The sequence below is a fragment of the Aulostomus chinensis genome, chromosome 24 (assembly GCF_037954235.1).
Source record: "Aulostomus chinensis isolate RoL2024-O1b breed Wild chromosome 24, RoL_Achi_v1.0, whole genome shotgun sequence".
Lineage (NCBI taxonomy): Eukaryota > Metazoa > Chordata > Actinopteri > Syngnathiformes > Aulostomidae > Aulostomus > Aulostomus chinensis.
Genome location: NC_141343.1, coordinates 8706894 through 8731546, shown reverse-complemented (window position 1 = coordinate 8731546; position 24653 = coordinate 8706894). Strand labels below are relative to the sequence as shown.

The 24653-nt window shown below is 42.1% G+C and overlaps 1 protein-coding gene across 4 annotated transcripts in view; it reads left to right on the top strand.

The window, feature by feature from the left end:
- The window catches only part of LOC147238631 (adhesion G protein-coupled receptor L3), a 332737-nt gene that overhangs the window by 94609 nt on the left and 213475 nt on the right, over positions 1 to 24653 (top strand). For all 4 annotated transcript variants that reach the window (XM_086197913.1, XM_086197912.1, XM_086197911.1 and 1 more), the window contains one exon: positions 6234 to 6322. The gene's annotated coding sequence lies outside the window, so the exon portion shown is untranslated. The remainder of the gene's footprint in view (positions 1 to 6233; positions 6323 to 24653) is intronic.

Sequence of the window (24653 nt, the reverse complement as noted above, 5' to 3'; positions counted from 1 at the left end):
GACCATCCCCACCAGCGTCCAAGGCCGGAAAAAAAGAACAGCAGCATCTGAAAAGAGCACTTAAAACTTGTGGCTTCCCAGACTGGACCTTTGTAAAATCCTCTTCCAGGTCCAGAAAGGAGGAGAGCTCCAGGAGGAGGGAAGATGAAGAAGGCAGGAGAAAAAACATAGTGATCCCCTATGTGGCAGGGGTTTCTGAGAAATTAAGGAGAATCTATAATAAGCACCGCATCCCTGTGTCTTTTAAACCAGACAACACTCTGAGACAAAGACTGGTTCACCCCAAAGATCCCACCCCTCACAGCCAGAAAAGCAATCTGGTATACGCTGTCAGATGCAGTGAGGCCTGCACGGATCTCTACATAGGGGAAACCAAACAGCCCCTCAACAAGCGCATGGCCCAACATAGAAGAGCCAACTCTGGAGGACAGGACTCAGCGGTTTTCCTCCACCTCAAGGAGGAAAGCCACTCCTTCCAGGACGACCATGTCCAAATTCTCGACAGAGAGGACAGATGGTTTGAAAGAGGAGTTAAAGAAGCCATCCACGTCAGGATAGAGAAACCATCTTTGAACAGAGGAGGTGGACTGCGACATTTCCTTTCACCTATTTACAACCAAGTCCTTTCAAAGCTTCCCCAAAGAGTTCAGCTGAAAGACCCATGTGGAACGGCTGATGCCAGCACAGCCCATTAGCATCTGAGTGGTCGGTGAAACCCCCCAACGACCACCTCTGAAACTCCCTGACACCGCACAACGACTGTCGTTTGGAGAGGCCAGGTGAGTCTCGGGAGGGTCGTTTCCACCACAATAGCACTGACCACTCCCACATAGATTTATAAGCTGGAGTTTCCACACTCTTCACTAGAACTGAAGAAGCCTCTCGGATGAGAGGTGAAACGTCTTCAAGATAAACTTACGTCCAGTTGACCAGATTTTACTTCGCTTCGATCTACGATGACCTGGATGAATGAGAACCTACACAGACATCTGTTAATCAGGTAGTTTGGGGGTACAATGCAGAGAATAATTAAATGTACGTTTAAACTTTAAGGTAGTCATTTGACAGACACTTTAATCCAAAGCGGCAAGAAAGTGAGGAATGAAATCCAGTGCTAAATCTCTAAATTAACATAAGGATCAGGTAAAAAAAAAAAAAAAAAAAAAAGCGAGAAAGTTAGAGTCTATCGGTATTGTTGTACAACTGTGGTTCTTTCCTTTCTCTGCCTGTTCCAATACGAGATCCATTTTATCAGAGTGTGCTTGGTGACCCCATGTGTCATGGGGGAAGATGTGGTTATGACCCACATCAGTGTCAGGTGCGGTCAGACATTGGGTCCGTTGCTCCTGTAACAGTATTTACCAGTGGAATCATAATGAAGTCACTTTGGGGGAGTAAAATCAAATCAGGGTGCAAGTTCATGGCGATTTAGCCGGCTGCATTTCATCACATTTTCAATGAGAAAATACTCCTGTCCTGGTGGGAACTGCAGAAGTCACAGACAATGTGAAGTGGAGAATAACTTTCCCCTCTTTTGGCATCTTAATGCAATGACATTGCTAAATACCTCCTTCTCTTGAGCTGTGCTTTTTAGCTATGGGAAATCATTCATCCACTGATCCTGGCCAGCTTAGTTGGCAGCCGGGGGGGGGGGGGGAATCATTCATATCACTTCTTGTTCTCTGTAATACTGATTGGCTGCAGCCAGCAAAAACTTAAACGACACAGATGCACCGATCAGTCGGCTGCTGGTGACTGTCATCGGTCATTTGTCAGCCTAAACGGGGAGCAACAGAGGCCGTCTAATCATTGTCAGCCGCTGCTGATTCTACGGATACTAGCATCACATGTGCTAATGGTGTTGAAATTCCCTCAAACTTCACAATTTGCAACAGCTACAAGTCCAAAATACATAGTGTGTGTGTGTGTGTGTGTGTGTGTGTGTGTGTGTGTGTGTGGGGGGGGGGGGGGGTACTTATGAAAGCAGGATAAAAAAAAAAAAAATAATAATTTGACGCTTCAAACCACCGCTCTGGAAAACCTACCCAACTTGAAAAAGCTAGCAAGAGCAAATCAGCTAAAGCTAGAAAGAGAAGAGCTAGCGACTGGTAAACATTGCCTGCTGCTGCTTTCACTGGTATCAGAAAAAGTAAGTTCTCAACACTGCACTTTCTTTTTTCAATGAAAGAAATAAACGAAACCAAAATATTTGATGACATTAAATCGTATTCGGTCTTTAATGGATTTGTTGCATCTGTCGAGCAGGTCACGCTGCTAATGAAGTGATATTTATTGGTGAGACGAAAAAGAAGCTCAGAAACAGACCAAATTGCGGACTTGGTGGTGCAGACTTTGAAAAGAAAAATGGAAAATTGGAATTTGCTTTCAAAATTTCAGTCGGTGAAATAACCGCGAAGCTGAAAAGAGGAGGAGATGGTGTGGAAAAGAGCGAGTAAAAATGCACCAGAAGACTGAAGCTGCTACCAAGTACCAGTCACAGCTGTTGCAGTCTTTGCCACGGTAACTTTCGGTCAAAGGTGCATCTCAGTTTACGCCGCAAGTCCAATGTACACTTAAGACTCTGAATCAAAGTACAATTTGACAACTCTGACAACGGCGCTCCAAATTGCACGGACGCACGACGACATATCAGTTTATGGTGGGAGGTATTCAACTTAGAAGTATAAATCGGTCTTTTTTTTTAAATGTACAACCTTGCATTATTGAGGAGTTATTTTACAAGGCTTTGTGTCTGGTGCGCCTCTTACTTTAATGGATGTGCATATCTTTGGTGTGATCATCCTCGTCGTAAGACTGCCTTGAGAGCCTGGAACTGCTTGGCGTGCATCTCCCTGGTCCAAAACTCTTTGATGATATTTTGGAAATTCCAGTGCTTTTTTTTCACTGTTGATTCGAAGAGAGCAGGTTTGAGTTGGGTTCCGATTGCGAGGGAGATAAGAGAACCGCTGTACGCAGTGTATGGCTTTTCTATCAGGCAAATATATGGCAGTAAAGTTCACTTGCTTTAATGACGATGAATTATATCCCCCCCCCCCCTCAAAAAAAAAAATGGAAGCAGATGATGAAAGCCAACTGCTGCCCATTAAGCTGTCGAGAATATTATTTTTTATTTTCACTTGCCTGTGAACCCGGCCTTCTCCTTTTGAGCAGCCGTGTGCGGCGAGGATTGTTGCAATATGCCGCGATTTTGTTCCTCTCCAAGCACTTGCAGGCCCGCTAAATGACTGGCAGATGCTTTATTGACCAAACCAGCTCAGTGGTTCAGCTGAAATTGACCTATGGCATCTGCTTTCTCCGCCAAAGTCTCAAAATTTGATCAAACATAATGAACAACAGATTTGATGAAGCATGGCCCTTGCTAGCATTTGTTCAGGAGCCAAGATTGGTCACCCATTGTGCCCAGAAGTTCTTTAGGAGTTTGGCAATACGGGAGGCTTTTGTTTCCTCTTTTCAGCATTTCTGCACAGTTTGAAATGAACAAACAAAACAACCCACACACAATTTAATTCGCTGGCGACCACTAGAGAAGATGTGTTTTAAGTTTACATTTGGTTGATGATTTAAATTGGACATGGTTATCAATATACACTAGAAGATAACGTAAAAAAAACAACAACCAAAAAACGATGCAAACCGTGAATAAATTAATCTTTATTTCAAACGTGTAAAATAAATAAATGATATTTTTTAAAAAGAACAGAACCGTGAACAACCGTGAGTTGATGTAAAAAAAAAAGCATACCTACAATTACCGACGAAACAAACACACAAATCACACAAATTGTGCTTCATATATATATATATATATATATATATATATATATATATATATATATATATATATATATATATATATATATATACATATACTCATTCATTCCTACCCCTTTGTTTGCATGACTACTTCCACTCATAAATAAATTACATATAAAAACAAAATACCAGTTCTGTGTACATCAATTAGCAAATACAGACAACTGTCGTTCAAGCTGATACAATTCTACAAAACAACTTCCCCATTTGACATACAATTCAGAAGAAAGTATAAACTAATGTCAATTCTACAAAACACAGTCATAATAAAAAAATTTGGATGAAGCAACTCATCCTCCTCTTTACGTCTCTTGAATAAACTTTTTTTTTTTACATTGTACCGCCATCGGCAGCTCTGAACGGTTCCACAAATATCATCAGCGCAGTGCTATTGATTTATTATTTTTTCATTTTGCCTTATTTTCTCAAGGCCCTATCCTGCTGAAGTCACCAGTTACAAATCACTTTTACGATTGCACGGAGATTTAATTAAAATTATGTAAAGTTTATTTCATCGCAAACAAGAATGCGCTCATTCAAAATGGGGGATGAAGGTGACATGTTTGATTTTGCTCTTGAAGGTGAAAAAAAGAGGAAAAGTTTTAATCACTTTGTTTGCGTTGGATTTCCGTGAAGCAGCTCATAATGCTCACTTGTTCAGCCGTGATTAACTGCTTTAGTAGCACACGCCGCAATCAGGTTTATGCAGAATATAACAACGGGGATTCTGAAAGAGCAATTGGCACATGCAAAAGATGGATTGGTACCGAGGCCAAGAGGCAGAGCAGGAGAGCAAAATGTGCACGAGGGAAAACAAGACGGCCCAAAAGGTGACTGCGGAAGGCAGTCATCAAAATGCTAATGTTGTATGGGATATTTACTGCAGAGTGTTAATGCGGTTTAAAACAGGCTCTTTGTCCTGCAGCCCATCACCAAGCCCCTGTTGGGCCCTAATAAATCAGCCATTAAAAGCTGATGTGACCTGAATAGCACTTCATACAGCAGCAATCGGGTTCTATCACCAGTGTGGGAACCAAACAACAGCTGAACAATTTATGAAGATGTCCCCAAATCACGATCGACAAAGTACGGACCGTAATGAGTTTAGTAGTCATGTCAAAATTATAAACTTAAAAAAAAAAAGTGATTATTTTATGTTGCTTTTTACTCAGCTACATATGCACAAACCCATTAAAGGTGACTTCTTCATATTGGCAGATATTACAAGTTCCCTCTAAGGGCCTTTTTAATGATGTCCCCCGTCATCCATTTTGAAAAAATAAAGAGCCGTGCCCTCAGAATGATGTGTTCTTTTTTGGCTTAGCGCACAAGTATGGTTTTTCAATTACTCCAGAAAAAACTTTTGCCGATAACTTTTCTCCGAGCCCTCGGATTTAAAAATCTTGAACTTTTCAGAACGCTGCGGCCCTGGTAACCCAGAGAAAAGGCTTGTTCTTGCCGTACCTGTTTAAACTACACAGTTTATGACAGAAAATATAACGAAACGGAAAGAAAAGCAGGAACGTGTAAGCCGGGGTGGATTTTGTGAGTCAGTTCACGATGTTGACGCTTACAGCAAACTGCATGATGCACGTCTTTAATGTCAGAAATTAAAAAAAATAAAGCACTTTGAAAAGAAGTTAAAATCGTATTTGCTTCCGGAATTGGAAGTGAGGTCGATAAAAAACCGGTCCGTCTTGTTTCAGTTAGGTCTGATTCCAATGCGCACCTGCCGATACCGCAATTTATTCCAGCACCTGAGCCTATTTTTCTATTATTTTATTGTTGTGCTTCTTATTGAAAGAGCAGAACGCACACACAAATGCATTTAATTAAAATATATTCCAAAGCAGTAGGCGTTCCGATGGGCCCAATACAAGCTATCGAATGGAATCTTGGTCGGTACGTGCATCGGCGCCTTCTTTCCAACGATTGAGCTGTTGTGTATTAGATAGACTGTGTTGTGTTTTTGTGTGTGTGTCTGCAGTTGTGAGTGTTTACGTTTTGGATTATGTAAATACGTTGATAATTTATGTAAAAGTGGCAGCACTGTAAAAACAGTACATGGTTTTAAAAGATGAATGAGAGTCCAAGAAGGGTTGTTGCCATGGTGAGGCGGTAGCTAATTTGGTAAACAAACAAACACGTCCTCCTCGCTTTCTAAATGAGCTGACAGCTGGACATTGCAGTTTTTAATGCTCGTTTGTGGAAAATATTTAATATTGTTCTCATGGAACCATGACAACCATGCACAGCATTTTTTTCCCCCAGCCATTTCCTCCATGCCACCGTCTTTCTGTAAAGAAAAATTCACCATTTCACCCGTCCGAAGAGATGCCGTATTTTACAGATTTTGACCTGATTCCTCTCTCTCTCTCTCTTTCTTTGTTTCCTTCCAGGATGGATCATGGTTTTACTATCTGGAATGTGATACACAGGATTTGTGAGGCCGCACAAGAACTACACACCACCCCCTTCTCACACCAAGGTATTGTCTGGAGTCGTCCATATTTTTGACAAACATCAGGCAGATATTTGGGCTGAAAATGTGTGATTAAGCCTCAGGATTACACAATAGAGCCGCATTTGAGCCGTAATGAAGAGTGTTTATGCCGGCCAATGGGGTTTGTGTGCGTTTTGATTCTGAAGAAAAAAAAAAAAGAGAAAAAGATTCATAATGCTTGTCTTCATATGGAAATCTCTGCAGTCAGTGTGTGGAAAAAAAGTGTGTTTGGATTTCATTCTCTGATGCAAATGATGTTTTCAGTGTTGTCATGCAAAAATGTACACTCTCGCGAGCGCGCGCGCGCGCACACACACACACACACACACACACGTGGCATTGCTGTAACTATCCAAACCCTCACACCTAGTTCTTTATCCTCCTGTTGCTCATCATTGTTGTCTTCTAGAGCCCCGCGTGTTTGCATCCTGCACTTTCAGTGTCTTCCTTCCTGTCTTCATTCACTTTCCAAGCTTGCCAAAGCCCACCCCTCCTCATTTCATTGACACACACACACACGCACACACTGCCAGCCCTCTCTCCTGGATGGAGCCACTGGCCCTGGTCTGCCTCCTGTGGTGAGCCTGGATTGAATTCAATTAGGGAGATTGTTTGCCCTCCAGAGTTTACTGATGGGCTCTGTGGATGATAGGTTTGCCTGCCTTCGCCATCGCCCATCCTTCTCTTCCCCCTAACACACACACACATACACACATACACACACACGCTGCATCAGTCCGCCTCCCACCCATCCTTGCCTTTCTCCCTAACAAGTTCCTCACAGCAAGTGCATATTCTTGTCATTGTTTATATTCCATCTTCCAATTTTTTATGACATCATATTCAACAAGAACAAGACATAAAAAGTGGCGCTATGGGTGTCGTATCACCTTTTTTTGATAAGGCCGCGGGGGCTCATATTCCGTATCACGAGAGCTGATGGAACACCAGAATTTCACACTGCCTCTCAATCTGAGAAACTAAGGGCACATTCTGGGATTATCCCACGTTTACTCGAGAATGTGAATGAATTTGTCGAGCATATGCAGCACAAAAGAAAGGACAGTAAATGTTGCTGACACAAGAGTAATGATCGCATTAGCTGCAAGGTGAAAATAGAGCCGCGCCGTCATTTGAATAACATTGAGAGCAGCAGGCAGCAGTTGTGTGTATTGCGTGTTTTTTAGAAGCATAAATCTGTTCCAGACTTAACGGCCTTCCTCTATTTTTCATGTTGAAACACATTTTGGTGACTTGTCCTGCAACCCCGCTCCGCCCCACCCTGTCCCGCATGTCACGCTGTGTGACTGCGCGCTGGTGCTTTTCAGAAATCAGATACTGTATTGGTGCTGAAAGATGTCAAATGGATTAAAAGCTGCGGATCGGTTTGATAATAAGTATCCTAATGCAGCCTGACACGGAATTACGACCTTCATTTGATGCACCTTCTTTTGCTTAATTTGTGGTCACTTTGGATTAAGTCGAATCCGCTTCAGGTAGATCCTCAGTCTTTAGGGGAGGATAGAGGGAAAAAAAATCCTGCATGATTTACCAGTATCCCACAAAGACTTAACAGATGGGGGAGGCGTGGCTCAGAGGTAGAGTGGCCGTCTAGCAACCGAAGGGTCGTTGGTCGTTGGCCGGTGACCATGTCCAAGTGTCCTTGAGGAAGATACTGAACCCCTTATTGCTCCTGATGGCCCTGCGATGGACTGGCGACCCGTCAAGGGTGAACCCCATCTCTCACCCAATGTCAGCTGGGATAGGCTCCACCCCTACAACCCTTAATGGATAAGCGGTTTTAAAAAAAAAATGAATGGATGGGCTTCACAGATTACAGACGCATTTTGACATTTCAAGGGTCAAGTTATTTCAACTTTGAGAGTGTGAACACTAGCTTTCTTTCCTCCAACGCTACCTGCAGTGGTTACAGACATCAGCCTTTTCAGATGGTGTTTGACCACAATGACCCGTGATGACATTTGCCCCAAACCAAGTTTTGGTTCTGTTATCTTAAAGCGCCGCCATTTGTTTTCATAGTGTGATTTTATGCCTGGACGTCTCGGCGTGATGCAAAACAGCTCATTTGAATGGAAAGGGGGAGAAATCCTTTTATCCGATGTCAGCAGTGTTCTTGAATTTGAATGCCGTCCAGAGGTAGTTGACTTTGCACGTCTTTGTTGGTGTGTCCTGTTACTTGGGCAACTAGTGTTGACACCAAAGCAGCCTGGCTCACAGATAACAGCCGCAGCATAAAAAAAACAACAACAACAACCAAAACCTCAAAACAAACAACCCTCTAAATGACAAAATGATTTCCAAGGCACACATCGCTCAATGAAGAGCAGCACCCATAATGGCAGTTTTGTTGACTCTCCGAGCAAATTGATGTCGTCTTGACAACAGCAACATGTTTGTGGTCATTTTGATAAAAAATTCATGGAAGAACATGCAGCTTCATGAAAAATATCACTAAAACATACACTCAGATAAAAACAGGGCTTGACAGATTGAATCCGTGCAAAAATTAGACGTCTGTGTGCATAAATTATCTGAATCTTATTGTTGTTGTTTTTTTTAACCGCGAGCTTGTGTTGATTTCTGGATTTCAAGAAACACTTCTTGACGCTTTGCTCACATCTAACAGATAAATATTCACACTTAGGCTGCTTTTAGTTTTAAGCAGCTACACAGAGTTGCGAGGAGGGGAATGATACCTTTTTTCCCCATCCCTCCTCTTGAGCTCTGCTCGACTGTTTCTGCTCTCCATAATTTGAGCTAATGGGCACAAAACTCTTACTCGCTTGTCGTGCTGGAATTGGAACTCCAGTAACAATGTCTGAGGTGAAGAGGAGAATGTTCAGAAAAGAAAGAGAGCCTTACCTTAGCTCGTCACTCGGCTAAAGCTAGCCGTTACCATTCATGCACGCGGCTGTTGTGCTTCCACGTCTTGAGCCATGTTCACGAAGGACGTCACAACTGAACAATATTTCCATTCGTCTCTGTCCCGGTCTCCTTGTTATAATCCTGTCGGGGTGATGTGGCTCAGGTGGCTGAGTGCCTGTCTTGTGATGGGACCATCTCCCGAAGAGCCCACAACTCCTGATGAGCAGGTTTGCACCTTGGATTCCATCCTCCACCATCGGAGTGCGAATTAATACCACAAAGGTGATTCGGTGCGATGTTATTTCCCAGTTCGATCCCATGATCAGTTGTTTCACGTCACTGCGTGCGGCACTTTAGCACATTGGAATGCGCGACTATCCTGTATTATGTCCCCATGCTGCCGTTCAGCAAAATTTACATCATGTTGCTTTAAGGCAATTTTAATTATTCAGTGTTTTTGCGGGTCTTTAAGAACTAATTATCTCTGTGTGGTGGGTGGTCATCCTCCCACGTGTGTATGACAGCTGGCATGCATGTTACGTCCGCTTAGCTTTTGCTGAGACATCGTGGCTGCTCGATCCTTTGAAATCTAAAATTCATGTCTTCAGTCGCCCTCCCTCACTCTCTTGAACAGCATTACAGTGATTTTCAGCTGTGTTTTCTGCATGCATGCATTTTTAACTCCAGCGTTTTATGATGTCGGTAAAAAGACTTAATATACTCTGCATGGACTGTGGAGGGGCATTCTGCAGAGCGCGCTGGAATGATGCTGCACCCCTCCGCCATTTGCGATGTGGGTTGGGATTCTGTTTCCTTCACAGGTCAAAAAGATGTTCACACAAGTGTCAGTTGAGGGTTTTTTTTTTTCCCCCCTGAAAAAAAAAACACCTTTTCTTTTCCTCTTCACTCCTTACAACATCGTCGGCCCGTGTCACAACACGGCTCCTCGCTTCGAGAAGGCCCGTCCGCGTGAACTGGCCTCGATTGGTCAAGTCCCTTGGACAATTGCGACCCCTCAGTCTGACAGAACAAACAGCTCATTTGCTATTTGAGTATGAGAAGATTCTACTGGGATGTTAGCGCCAGTGTCCTCTCATGTGCCCGGTTCCTCTCCTGATACCTGCATTGACAGTTTTTGGCATCTTCTTGAAACAACACCCTTGACAGTGAACTCACACAGCAGCTCTGTGTTCTTTTCTCCATCGTTCTCTGCCAAACCTTCCTCCTCCTCCTCTGCCTCCTCCTCCTCCTCTTCGCTGTGACCATTTATGCTAATGTAAACGAACAAGATGATCTGTTGATGACGATTAGATTCAAGTGCCGCATGTACCTCTGGGGCTACACTGATATCATCTGACATGGCAGAAGAATCCAAAGCAGCAATGGCCCTAATTTGAAAGGCACTGATGCTATTTGAGCTCGGAGGCATTGCGTTAGAGATATGGTAAGTGGATACTGGAGTCAGTATTCAGTCACATGTGGTGGAAGCTATTCAAATGTTTTTAGTCCAAAGAGATGCCCACTAAATTGAAGAGTTTATCCTCTGATTTTTTTTTTTTTTTTTTTTTTGGTAGAATTGAGTCCCCCTTGAACTTCCGCTGCACCCTGTCCAGAGTGTCAGCTCCAGCAAGGTGTGCAGCGCTAATCAGCTCGATTTGATGTGCAGAGGCTTTACAGAAGGAGCCAAGATCTCTCAGGATGTTAAGAGGAAAGGAAAGATTACCGCTGGTCTTTACATATATGTACTTAAATATTCATATACATGTATATTTTTTTCTTTCACGGATCACTTCATCATGTCCTTTTTTAGCTCTCTCATTAGTTTTCACTTTCCCCACCTGGAGGGGTGATTTGCTCTCACTTTGCCAAAGACAATCTATTCGGGAGATCAGCTCACTAAATGTGATTGGCCGGGCTTCTCTGTCGTGATCAAGTCTGAAGATTTTGTGTGGTCAGACCTATTCCCGCTCTGGCAGGTGTGGAGAAGAAATCGCTCCAAGAGAGGGGAAGAGATGAATAATGATTGCTCTGCCTTGTTGGCGCCTGAGCCTGTGGCATTCTTTATTTTCTTCCTTCGATTCCTTCAATTTCACCGCCCCTGTTGGCTAGAGAAATTTTAAATCCCTTCGTACCCATCAAAAATAACCAACAACTGGCCGTCAGGGGAGTTCACTCGCCTGACAACCGGCGTACACGCTGAGGTAATCAGAAGTTGTCAAATGTGAAGTGTCCTCTGCTGTGACGGAGATTGCTCTCTGTGTTTGCCTGTCCAACGTCATTGGTTGCAGCGTAGGTGTACTAATGGCCTCTTTATCAACGGGTATGATTAAATAATATCCTGCTAGTGCATATTTGGCAAGAGAAAAAATGTTGTTTAGCAAAGTCAAATAGAGAAACAGATGGATAATCGAAAGATGGCGGCACTGCCAGCTTACTGGCCAACCCAGATGTGTTCGGAGCCACTTCATGATCGTATTCAAGAGCCTCATACTTTCATGAAATTTTAATGTATCTGTTCTGTATTGGCACGCTCCTCCTTAACCCCCCCACCCCGCGCGCGCGTGCGCGCCCCACGAGAGGAAGCGTCTGTCTTATAAAAACAGGAGAAATTATTGATTTGCATCTGTTTATCTGGGCCGAAGCAGAGCACCTCCCTCCTGTCAGCCCAGCAGTTTCGCTCCGTGACGATCCCAAAGGTGCCATCACACCCGTCTGTCCTTTTTACGGTGGCTCTAAACCATGGACAGGGCCGGCAATCTGTTTCCACCCTCCCTTGAGTTTTATTTACAGCCCCAGCCTGGTTGTAAAGAGCAGAATTTATGACTTAGTTTTTAATTAGAAATAATGTCTTGTAGAGTTTAGGTGATGGATGGTTTAATCAATATATAGACCGAGGCCGGCCCTATGATCAACGCCACTATTGACAACGCGCAGAGTAGCCTAACTTAACACTTTGTCTTTCAAAGAAATATGTCGTGTTTTGTTTGGTGATGGGAGCCGCGTTGTCCTTTCTTTATGTCTCGTCATCACTCTTCCTTTTTTACTGTCTCATGCTCCTCCAGAGTGAATCAACCTCTCCTGTCGTACTGTATTCAGGCAATTATTTTACCTCGCTTAGAAAAAAACCAAACAAAACATTGAATTGCGTGCCGCGATTGCCCGGGTTCAGAAAAAATAGAAGACGGCTCGTCTTGAATTGAATCTGACAGGCTTGGAGGATTTTTTTTTTTTAGGTTCAGAGAGAGACAGAGAGAGAGAGAAAAAAAAAAGCAGATAGGATTTTTCAAGTAGAATAATTAAACAGGAATCAAGTCAGTTGGATTTGTTTCCTGGCGCCGTGGATGATTACATAATATACACCAGGAATGGAATTATGGCACTTGACAACTGAAGTTCAGTTTTGTCACCGGTGACTTATTGTGAAGTGCTCGCACAGAGCGCTGCAGTGCGATTTGTCATTTAGCAGACAATGCAGGGCAGCAATCAGATACGGCAACTGTGTTCAAACGTGACTGTGGCTTCATGAGAAATGTCATCTCTCTCTCTCTCTCTTTTTTTGTTTTTGTTTTTTTGTTTTTGACGAACCTCGGTAAAGATGACAGCGTTGTGAGGGATTTAGGACCGTTGCTTGTTATTTTTGTAACGCGGTATCATTTGCACCAGAGCTGAAAATATTATGTTTTACATTCATCGAGTGACTGACTGTCACAGGATTCAAGTCTGTTCCCAGTCACAGGCCGACAACAACGCGACTCAGCGGGAAGCAGAGAACGATTCCATGCGAAGCCGTTGTGGAAATCCACAATATATCAAATTAACGTCACTAAGGACATTATTTTTGTTTGTTTGGTGGTGGTGTTGTTGTTGTTGTTTTTTAAAGTGGACCCGCTCAAATTCACCCACAATGTATTTTACAGTGCAGTTTTGTTCAGAGACCAACCAGCTGGAAGCCACTGATTGGATAAACAGAATTAGCAAAATTGCCAAATTCAACCATATTTTGGTTAAAATTCTCAATGTTCAGAGGCTAGAACTCCGACAATGTGGCTTTTTTTAAATCCTTGATTGTTTCAGCTGATTTTATGGTATACAGCAGTTATTTTCGCTGGATAGCTTTTGCAAAAAGTGAAATTGAGGGCACTTTGGTTTATCGCATTAAAAGATACATTAAAAACATGGAGAATAAAATGTTGCATTGTGAGAAGAATGAAGGAAAAATGTGGAAAACAGAAAAATTTACAATCAATAAACATTTGTCATACTGATTTTAAAAAAGTTCAAGTAGCTTCACCGTTTATTCTTGAACTGTTTGACGTCAAAATAAGATACACAACAATGAAAAGACGACAACAAATAGCAGGATGGACATTAATACAGTATAGCATATATACAACTTAAATTTAGCCCAGTTTATCACGAATCATTAAAAATGATTTTGCTGTTCTTATTTGTAGGTGTACAAAAGACTAAAAACGGACAAGAAACACAGAATTTCCTGGAATTTCATCGGGATAACGACACGATAATTACGTCAACATCTCCAACTTGAAGGGCGAACGTGAAAACAAAGACAGGAACTCAACTCAGCCTCTCGCGCACAGAAAACATCAGTTGGTCAAAGTTCACAGTCGAGTTAATCATTAAAAAAACCAAAAATCTTAAGGAAGGAAAGAATGAGGGTGGATTAATAAATAGCTAAGATTGTGTGCGTCCATTCCTTATTGACACACGTGAATTTCTGCGTTGATTAGAATGACTGATATGGCAGCTGCTCGACCATGCAGACCACCTACCTGAAAGAATATACTAATAGACTGGATAATCTTATCCACACACACACACACACACCCTGGATAGTATCAGCCTTCCTCTAAGATCCAACACAATACCTCTCTTTCTCATTGATTAGTGTTGCATTCACTGCCCTTAATAATGACTTCACGGTTTGTTTTCATATACTTTGGGAATAGAAGAACCCTGATGTCATTCTGGTTAATGGTTAACTGTTCAGCATCAACATCAGATCTTGACCTTGGTCCACCCCCCACCCCCCACTCCCCACTTCATTTCCCCTCTTCTCCACCAGCCCAGCCCCTCCTCCTGCTAGCATGTCTTAGCTTATCTACCTCCTTTTGTGCAACATAAGCTTGTAGATAAGCAGTATATTGGGGGCCGGGTTACTCATGTCTGTCTTGTTCATTCATCAGAATCCTCTAATTCCCCTCAGAAACCTGTTTCCCAGACTGCAGGTGGGCTCTTGTTGTAACACAGAGGGCACGCCTGAGCTCTCCCGAGCAAACATAGACGTTTAGTCACTGCTGCTGCTTTTGTATTCCCTAAGAGTGCCGGTAATGCCTCGATATGTACGCACACTGCAAGTGTACACACGACTAATCTCAGAGACGGTGTGAAAAAAACATTCTGCTGATAGGTACGCAGCTTTAGCTGAGATTAACCGTGACGTTTTGGAATTATTCATTTGTTGTACTTGCTCCCTCTTCGTTTCTGGTTGACGGATAGGTGGCACATACTAAGCAAACAGAAATCCTACCAGGATGTGTAATACTGGTCACCCATAAGCTCTTAAGTCTCCAGGTGTCTCCAGTTGTGCTGTGCCTTCAGCAGGATTTAGAATCTGAAAGTATGACCTAATTCTTCCGATTCCATGTGCTACGGTAACCAGAGGAGGGTTTATTGGGAATGAGAGACTCTAACTGGTCTTGTTCACTGGTCGGGGTCACGGCTGACCGAGATCTTTGTTCTGGGAGGTTAATTGGGAACCAGAACATTCCTTGACCCACAAGATGTTCTCATGTTAGCATAGTGAACACCTGGAAATGGCAAAGAGCCAGTGTGAGAAAGAAAAAGCGCACCAGTCATTCCTTGTTGCCTTTATAATTACCCTTTCCCTCTTCACTTGCTTCATGATGTTATTGTTTTATTCCCTTGGAACAATTCAAGAATATGACGAAGCCTTGTGAGTAAATTGGATTCCTATTTGACGTGTGATTTATGGGATAATAGCGTTAGCGATATAGCAGATTAAATTGAATGCAATTTCAACCCGGCGCCAATGAAATCCTATGCAAACCAACTTAACTCACTTCTCTGTTTACAATAATGAGATTGTTGTAATTCAGTAATTCCATCATTCTTTCGGGTTAATTATTTGGCAGCATTCTTTAATTCTGTCAAGCAAATTATAAGGTAATGAAAGGAGCAATTTTGTTGTAAGCTAGAGCTAAACTGACCCAGTTTCTTCAGGGCCAGTTATTAATTCCCCCAAAAACGACTGAAAGCACTGGTTTGGAAGCCATAAACCAGGGGTCACCAACGTGGTGCCCGCGGGCACCGGGTCGCCCGCAAGGACCACATGAGTCGCCCGTGGGCCTGTTCTAAAAATAGCTCACCACAGCGCCACTCAGCAGTGAGCTGCATCTAATTTTTTGTTTCTATTTTTTAATCACACTTGCACTGGTGTGAATTTGAAAATGACAACAGGCCTGTCCCAGATTTATCTATATATTAAACGGGTTTTTATATAAAGAGGTAAAAAAACAAATTTTGTTTGTATACAATCTCTATGCGTGTGTCAAAATGGTAGCCCTTCGCATCAGTTGGTACCCAGCAGCTCTCCTCTTCACAAAGGTTGGCGACCCCTGCGATAAACATTTGTGGAAATTGTGTCAAAATTCAGAATAACACCAACGTATGTGTTTTGACAAAAAGAATGCAAAGAAGTCATTTGAAGATTAAAAAAAAAAAAAGGAACGATGAAAATTTTAAATGGCAACAGGATTTTAAAAAAAGACGAATAATTGTGAAAATGTTGAATATCAGGTCCCAACATAAGCCAGGCAACTCCTGTTGTCAAACCAGTGCCGGCCAGTGTGAACATTTATAAGATATGATGTGTATTTGGCACATTACCCCCCCCCCCCTTTTTTTTTCAGGAGTAAATCGTTAACGCTTTCTTCAACTCGGAACTCTTCCCACCTCTATCTGTCGTGTAAAAAAAAAAAAAGACAACTGTGATGGACCGATTCTTCATCGTGATGCCGTGGAAACACGATTATTGTCCAACGAAATAGCCTCAGGGCATTTTTGAGCTTATTAATTGAATGGCAGCAGGATCAAATAAATAAATAAATACATAAAATCATGATGAAAAATGCTGGATATTTGGTCCTATAATCAGCTTGGCAGAGAATCAGCCGACCACGATTGGAAAGGATGTCTTGATCCTAATATCATTAAAATGTATCAAAATTATGAAGCAAATTTATTTTATATATATATATAATATATAATGAATTATTCATGTGTAAGAAAGGAAAATCTATTTTGCAGAAGTCTAGCCTGTTGTTTGAGGAGTTTTGAGCCTGAATTTATTTTGTCCTTTTTTTTTTTGGTTTTTGTTTTGTTTTTGTTGCCTTGCTTGCTTCCATCCTATTTCTATTGTCTAAACCAAAAAAAAAAAAGGAAGAAGAAAAAAAAAAACCTGTCTCGGTGCTGTTTGTGCATTCACAGAGGAATCCAGCTCTGGTGGAGCGTGGGTTTCACTGCTAAAAATACAGACCCTAAAAATTACATATACATGCTCTTTTTAAATGGAAAAAAAAAAAAATCAATTTTAAGCTATAATATTGCTTTTTCAGTACAGCTGGTGCGATCATGCGGGACGTCAGTGATTTCAATGTTCTCCCCCTGTATATAAGGCTCACTCCCGTCTGCCATATCATAATCATTTGGCCCAAAGCCTTGATTTGAATTGTTACACCCCGAGTAGGTAGAGTGCAATATATCTGCTCACAGGCCGCATTATTTTATCAGCTGCGTTTGCAGGTCACAGCGCAGTGCAAAGAGGTGGTGTTTCTACCGCCTCTGTCTGTGCTGGCAGCGAGTACGCCCCAGTACACACAGTCCCTAGATGCAGTCTGGCAGGCCCGGTGAATCATCTTCCCGTCACAGGTGGGGGAAATACAACAGCGGGATTGGCAGTCCAAAGGTGGCGTCTGGCCCGCTGTTGAGTGAGGTGTTTGGCTTGTTTCCGCTGGAGACGAGGAGATGTCACATCCTTTCATGCGTGAGAGGGAAAGTAGTCACACAAGTTTCCCTTTATCCCCCGACCAGTTACGACGGTGTAAATATTTACGAGATTCGATATTAATTTCCAAACAGAATTAACCGCTCTTCTGATTATACAAGCCCGATGATGCAATCCCACTTGTTTGTGTCTATCGGTGTTCTACATGTGTATCTGAGAGCTCGTTTCATCTGAGCTTTTGTAGGAAGGTGGTTGCGAGGGCCGCTGATCAAAGGCAAAAGTCCTCCGGGCCAACAAGGTCCCAGCACGAGCACCAGATGTTTCCCGCCTCAGTTTGGAGCTGTCCTTATTTAACCGACTCCCGACTTAATGACCCTCGCCGGTGTCGAATACACCGGATCGCTTTCCTCCTCCTTTGTTTGCGGAACATGTGACAGACCACGAAAACGTAAGAGATATCTCCTTCCTCTTCTGCGACACTCTCATTGTGCCCCACTGTGAATACATTTTTTTTTTTGGCGAGAAAAGTGCCTTTCACAGTAATTGGGTGTGAATGAAACACTTGTGCTCACCTATTGTCTGCAGCACAATCTTGTATTCAGGTCGGTGATTAAACAAGCCAAGAGAGAGAGCCGGGGGGGGGGGGGGGAGGGGTGAGAAAAAAAAACAGATTATATTCAGAGGGGGGAAAAAAAATGACAAATTGTAGCTTTACAACTGGAAGTATTGGTGATTATAGTAATAAGGTATTGCACAGATTATTCCATGGATTAATGGAGTAATAAAAGAGCGACAGTAAATATACAGACAGGAGAGAAAATGATCTGGTCGTTGGTTTCCTTTTTGACATTTTCTTCCATAAATTGCTTATGACACCTGTTGAATGAATTAAATATCCAATTTCTACTTATACTTATAATACACCTTCCTGTTGTATTTTGTATTTCATATTGCAGCGCGTTCCTTATTAAGCGGGGTGGCGTGGCTCAGGGGTAGAGTGGCCGTCTGGCAACCGAAGGGTCGCTGGTTCGATCCTCACTCCCCCAGGTGACCATGTCAAAGTGTCCTTGAGCAAGATACTGAACCCCTAATTGCTCCTGACGTGGAGGTTGGCGCCTTGCATGGTAGCCTTCACCATCAGTGTGTGTGTGAGTGTGTGAATGGGTGAATGAGATGACACTGTAAAGCGCTTTGAGTGCCTCTTAGGTAGAAAAGAAGAATTTGAGTCCATTGACCATTTATTATACATAAAAAATTCTTTTAATGAACACAGGTTTTTTTCTTTCTTTCTAAGTTTCCACCAGAAAAGTTGGGGAAGACATCCTTAAAAGTACGTCCACCATCAGTGAGAGTGAGCCATGGTGGAAGTTGTTGTTAGCTTAGCTTAGCATTGCGAAACATGGCAGCGTACCTTTGGTTTGAAGGGTTACGGCAATGTTTCAGGAACGTCTGGAGGGAACATCCGCTCGACCACAAGGATGAAGTGAGGAGGTGTTGGTGGTCAAAGGTCAAGGCCGCAGTCGCCTCAAATGAACACGATACGCCTTTAGGGAAGTTGCTGAGATTTGACACAAAGGTACACTTGGACTTCCAAATGAACTGGAAAGGCTTTGTTTGTGAAAGGTTAAAGGTCAAAGACATTGGGACAGGCACTCATTTGGAATGCTGCTTTATTTTATTTTTTTTAAATTTCTGAATTCAGTGACCCTGCCACCGCAATCCTGAGAAACGCAGTTCAATTAGTGACGGCCGCTTTAGCACGACAGCACTGCTAAAGGTGCGGTCACAGCTGTGACCTCACTGCTAATATCATCCATAATCGCAGTAAAACCTACACAGTTAAACGTCAGTTAAACTACACCCCCTCCCCATACCTTGGACAGTAATAACCATCTGTGGAAACCCCGGTGACCATATGAATGATTTTTTTTAATAATGGGGTTGTTTCGGATTCAGCCCTAAATAGCCTGGAGATAATAAGAAAAGCTGAACCTGCAAATAACAAGAACTCCAAAAGCAAAACTGACACAAATGTGTTCGTCATAGGCGAGAATAAAAACTCGGAAACACAAAGTGGACGCGCGTGTTGCTTTAGCAGACACGGCTAGATAAGGTCCAGCTTCTTCATATGGCGTACTGGAGATTGATTGAGAGATTTAGCGGGCCTAATTGTGCCGCACCATCTGCCCAAGTTACAGAACCTGCCAGGCATGTGACAGTTTCCAACAGGCTCGCTGACAAGCAGATGTGTGCAGGAGTGCGTGTGTGTGTGTGTGGGGGTGGTGGGGGGTGGCGTGTGTATTTAAGCATGCCAGTCTCTTGTTACTTGGTGATCACATCTTTCTTTTAAGAGAATTAAGAACTCATGTTTTGAATTACGCAAGTAACAAATCCAAATGTGCATTAGGGATTAAAACACACACAGACACACACACACACACAGACACACACACACACCCCAAAAAAACGTAATTAGCTTCTGCCTGTGTAGCTGCCGTGCTTCGTTTCTATTATTAGTATTTGTGGGATCTACTTGTGCTGTTGGTCATTATTGCTGTCAGTATTGTTATTGATACAACGGCTTGACAAATGTCAGGCACAGAATGCATTTTCATAAATCAATCAGCCCTCCACTTATGCAGCGAAACAGACCAATAGTGGAATTTAACAAAGGAAATGATCACAGCGCTCCGACCAAAAGGTGCAGACGAATTCGATCAGTAAATTCATTTGTTATTCAATGAGATGGCCAGCAAGGGAGCGCATTTCTAACCCAAAGTACAGCCATCGTTTTTATACATTCACACGGCAACAGAAGGGAAACCAACAGGACGTTTGCGATGTATTAAATGGCGGTAAAGACTTGTAAAGTGTCATTTAGAGGAATGGTTGGATTTTTAATTTGCTTTCTTGGGTCAAATGGGAAAATCAGTACTACGCCCACGTCGGTATGCTAAATCTACAGCTAAACTTAGCATGAGCACCTTAACAAAAGGCGCGAGGAGTCTTTAGGGTTGCGGGATTGCGAACAGAAGAGGCGAGTGTTGCTAGCTTGAGCCAGCGTAGCAGCCGTCAAGTTTAAAACTGTAAAACGACACCGGTTTTAACTGTCGAGGCTCTGAAAACTGAACAAAACACAGACCTCCCTATTATGAGGGACCTTCACCGTCATATCGTTGCACCAGTGATTTTCCTCTCTGGTGGGCAGTGTTGTGCCAGTAACTGAAAAACAGGAATTAGTTATAGTTACTAGTTACTGCAATTCAAAAGCAACTCAGTGACTAACTCAGTTATCAAAACCAAAGAGTAAAGCATTACTATGAAAAGTAACTATTTAGTTACAAATAAAAGTTCAGAACTGTCAACAGTGTTAGCTCTGTACTACTTGACATGCATTTTCATCACTGAACTGAACTCTGCTATGCAATATGGTCTATATTTATCCAAACACAAACACTGAGATGTTTCAAAGTGATTGATTAACTTTAGCCTGGCTAGCAGTAGCACTCCCTTGTTGAAAAGAACAACTCAGGCGCTGTTGCTTAGGTGCACGGGGTGAGGTGACATCTGTGTCGGTATCTGTGCCGGTCCCTGACCCTGCCTGCGATGCTTTCATAGATGAGAGCTGCTGTTTGCGGCCGCAGAGAGGGTCTTCGTTCCGAGACATAAGTTGCATTTAACATAAACATTTTTCCCGTCTGCTCAACGAAGGAGTAGTAGTGAGCGTACTTCCACGTGAAGAAACTCGCCCTAGGTTCCACCATGATGTCTTGCACGTTCTTGCTGTTGCAAACACGCCCCCACAGCGCAGCTCACTCTCCTCCTGTCTCTTGCACTTCCCCCAAACCCCCCGACACAGGAAGTAAACACAGTGGCTCAGCCGAGATAGTAAAATAACGTAAAATAAACTCATAAACGGATCGTTTAGTAACTATAACTGAGGTATTGAATTTTTAAAATAATGCGTTTGATTATTCGTCACTGCCAAAGTTACTTTTTTGGCAGTGACGAATAACGCAGTAACGCGTTCGTCCCAACACTGCTGGTGGGCATGGTTTTCAGTGTATGACATGCTAGGTTTCAAGCGTATACTGTGGCTTACCTTGTTAAAATGTCACAAGAAGTCTAATTTTTTTGTCTTCATCTGAAACATGAATTGTCACTTGCATAACAACAACCCCTTTGAATTTCAAAAAATCAAGACGATGAATCTCCTGAGGCTAAAATCTCGGTACAATGAGACCTTTACTTTTTGAATACGTAAAAGCAACCACAATGAAGCTCAATGAAAGAGCGCTGCTGTGTTCTTACAGATGAAACAAATAATGATAAGACTCACCCGATTGGACAGTTTTGTCTTGCATTGGATTAACAAACAAGATAATTGTATTTATATATCAAATCACCAACAACCACCCCTTTGTTGCTTTTTTTTTTTTCATGCAAAGCCTTTGATTTGGCTTCTTCTCCTCGACTGTCTGACTGATGAATCCCGACAATCAAAGTGTATTCCATGACTATTATGTCATAAAATCATGAAAGCATCAACATACAAATGTTTTTCACTCAAAAGAGAGTTTAACGGCTGTCAGTCGGCGGATGAAAAAAATACAATTTCCATGAGTTTCATTCATTGCTTGTTATAAAATCCAGCCGAACTCCATTGTCCTCTGTATGAATGTTTAACAGCCCCATTCACAGCTAGCAAGCTGCTGTATCTGCAGCAAAATAAGTATAGAAAAAAATACTTGTAATACTTGTAAAATGTCCAACAGCGATCCAAGTCACTAAAACAAGAACGAAAAAAAAAAAAAAAGAAAAACTGACAATAAAGTAATGGACCGTTAATTTACATTCCCCCCGCTTAGAGATTTAACGGGCACAAATCCTACAAGATGATGTTAAAAATATGACTATTAGAGCAGTTGTTGCTCAAACATAAAAGTGAAATGCATCCTCGAATAGAGGATAATGAAAAGTCAGGCTGTTGAACTGTAGACCAGAAGATAAAAAGTTATGTCTTATTGTGGCGTCTTTCATTGCAAGCCGGTCTCCTTTTTTCCCTGATCGGGCCACAAACGACAAGACATTGGCATGTGTTTCATAGTCTGCAGACCCCAAGTCCCTCTCGTAATTATTATTCGGTAGATGCACTGTTTGGCACAAGGACAAAAGTTTGCATAATTTATTCAAGCCCGTCATCAGTTTTTGAAAAATGGCAGCGGCCTTCTCATGTGCTTTTAACTAAATAGATGTACTTCAGCCTGGACATAAAACGACCACAAGGAACAGAGAAAACTTTATTTATATCTTTACCTAAACTTTGAACCAGTGCACATTTTTATAGAATATGTTCCGGGTGCGTATAACTTTATTTGACATGCTCCCCTGAGCTCGCCGTGCATTCCTGCTGGAATAACACCGCCGCAGCGTGCGGAAAATATAAAAAAAATAATACTTTTAAGGCGTCTTTTTCTGTCAGCTTCTTGGATAAAATATTTGGAGATGAGCTTGGTGTGATAACTCGCTACCTCCGGACGTGTCCCTGGGGTTGGAGGTATTTCCAGCATCAAAGAAGAAGAAAGAAAGATGTCCTTTGAGAGACAGAAGAGAGACATGTCCCAAGAGAAAGCGCTTCACATCGACTTAAACGAACAAGAGGACAGTGTAAATAAACTGGCTTTATTCGAAAGCCATTGTTTTCTATTGTGCATACATCCCACTTTTCATCCATTCCCTTCTAATCCTGGTTGTAAACATTCTCCCACTGCATTGTCCGCTGGTTTCCATTTCACTAATCTATGACTTGGACAACGTGATCCATTTTTTGTTGTTGTTGCTGCCAGAACAGGAGAGGGAAGTTTTTCGGACTCTTTTGTTCATGTCCTGCACAGAAAGGAAATTGGCTTTTGTCCTTCAATTTCTTCAAAAAAAAAAAAAAAAAAAAAAATTGCTATGTTAAGACAGCGTTATCCTGAAATCTGGAAGGTAAATGGAAAGAATGAATAATGATCTTTTTTTTTTTTTTTGGCCTCATTTTAGATTTCCTCTGCGGAACACGCCATACATTGTATTTCTAAATCAGCTAAATGGAATTGTTCTTCCTAAGGGACATCTCTAATCTCTCTAAAAAAAGAAAGAAAAAAAAAAAGATAATTTTCTATTTATATGGCCGTTTTCTGGCCATACAATTTTTTTGGGGGGGATAAACAACATCTCGAAAGGATCATTTCTAATACTTTCACCTTTTTCTCTAGGAAATCTTGCTCGCTGAAACCCTTTGAGACAAATCAAGCATGATTTATACTCCTGGAACGATATATATACTCATTTAAGTCGTATAAGGTTTTTTCCGTTGAGACCAAATTACTTTTCTGTCTGTGCAGATGTGGGATTTTCATTTAAACCTGCCAGTCAAGCATTCATGCATGGGGAAAATTTAGGGCACCAATGTAGAAATTTAGAAAATGACTTCCTAGTTGTCGTGCCCAGTCTGCAGATGGATGTGATACACCTGGTTTCCAGACCCTCAGGGATATATTCCTCGTGACAAGAAACCCCCTAAGGGTGTTTTTTTTTGGGGGGGGGGTCTTTTCTCAAGATTTCAGTGTGCCAGACAAATATATCCGATGCATCTTACTTCATAGCGTGACCTCCAGAGCTGAGGAAGTTGAATACATCCATATTAAAAGAGAATAATATTTGGTCATGGAAAATCTTGTCTGATCTTAGCCATCTATAGTGCTGTCAGATCGCGCCTGGCAAACGCTTTTAATAACTGGAGTGGGGACACTGATGGAAGAGCCTGAATTCCCAACTGTACTTTCTTAAGCGACTTACTTTACTCGCTCAGTATTTTAAAAAAAAACAACAACAACAAAACAAACTCTTTTCTCCTTGAGAAAATAGAGTTTATGCTTTGGTGTCAGTTCCCACCACCAAGATACGCCAGCTGAATGGCAGCCAAAGAGAAAATTAAAACGACTTATTATCTGCTTTAATTAAAGGCAGTTAAATTGTCGTAACGTAGCAAAGAACCATAGACACTGGTGTGTGTTATTACAAGAAAACAAGAGGTTGACTCCTCTCGTGTTATATGACTTGCCTCGATTAAGAGTGACGCGCTGGCAGGGGTTGCTCGAAAGGTACAGCAACGTATTGTAATAACGAAAATAATACATTTCAGATCAAGATGTAGCCGTTGTTAATCATCACTTAAATCAAGATTAAACACAGGTAGTAACTAAATCAGAAGTCTCCGATTGCGATAATATGAATATGATTACAGTTACCTTGTAGCCGTATGAAGAGCTTTGTACAAATACAACAAATACCCACAATGAACTTGTTATCTTAAAAAAAAAGAAGAGTTTTTCCCTTGTT